The sequence below is a fragment of the Chrysochloris asiatica genome, unplaced genomic scaffold (genome assembly GCF_000296735.1).
Source record: "Chrysochloris asiatica unplaced genomic scaffold, ChrAsi1.0 scaffold00012, whole genome shotgun sequence".
Classification (NCBI taxonomy): domain Eukaryota; kingdom Metazoa; phylum Chordata; class Mammalia; order Afrosoricida; family Chrysochloridae; genus Chrysochloris; species Chrysochloris asiatica.
Window position 1 is genome coordinate 3,002,380 of NW_006408530.1, and position 1,241 is coordinate 3,003,620.

Sequence of the window (1,241 nt, forward strand, 5' to 3'; positions counted from 1 at the left end):
AAAAAAAAATCATTAATCAGACATTTGATAGCAATTCTCTTTTGTAAATTATCAATATAACATTGCAATATTTAAAATGATACAAAAAGATAACTTACTCATATTCTCAATTTTTTCCACTTAAATATCCCCAGTAACAGAAGATAAACTGGAAATTCGAGGTGTATCATAAAGGTGTACATAAGTGTATGTTTGAAAGAAATTTTAGTAGTTTGTTCTTGTTATAGAGAACGTATGCCAGTCCTTTAACCCTTGCTCTTCTACTGTTGATTCTGCAGTTTGATTGTAAGTAGGTTTGCAAATACTAAATATTTCTAATCCACAGGAATCATCATTTTATAATATGTTTTTTCTCATAAGCCTATTAAATTAAAATCAATATACAGATAATTCATATGGAAGATTTAAAAGCTGGATAACAGGAAAATTTCTATGATGATCAATTTATGGTTTAGTCAATGTGCTAAAATCTCATGTAATTGAACTACTACTCAGTTTTGCGAAAGTTAGTCCAAAATGATGTTGAAAAACATAAAATACAAATTTCTACTGAGAAAGTTTAAAGAAGATACAATTGTCTTTTCTAAGAACAGACATGTAGCACAGCATTTTTCTGTCTGGAATGCTTTATCTTGCAAGATTTCTAAATTGAATCCAAATAATCTTAAAATAATTCATGTTTAGATATATAATTACCAATGTTATTTGAATTAAAATATTTTCAGGTGAATTATATGATTCAAAAGATACTACATGATTATACCCTCTTAACTGGAAGTGCGGCTATGTGCATGTTTTACCCAGATTCCAGACTTGAACAAATGTGGTGAAAATCAACAGAGCACAGCTCGGTGGAAACTGGCAAAGCAACAGATGTTGCTACTAGAAATAGCTGAGACTCGTAAATCTTTAACTGAAAAACATTTCGTGCAAAATGATTTATTTTGTGCATAGATTCACAGATTTTAAAGTATATATTATTGTATAATCTAATTTATTCCAGTGTCAGTATGTCTATTTAGAATGGTAAACAAACAAACAAATAAAAACACAAAAAAACTCAACCTAGACCATCATTCAGTCAATTCTGACTCACAGCGACCCTATAAGACAGAATAGAAGGTACTCACAGGCTTTCCAACACTATAAATCATTACAGAATCCCACTTTAAAACCCACTTTCTTCCATGCTGGTGGGTTTGAATCACAGATCTTTTGGTTAGTATAAGGAGCTCTAGTAG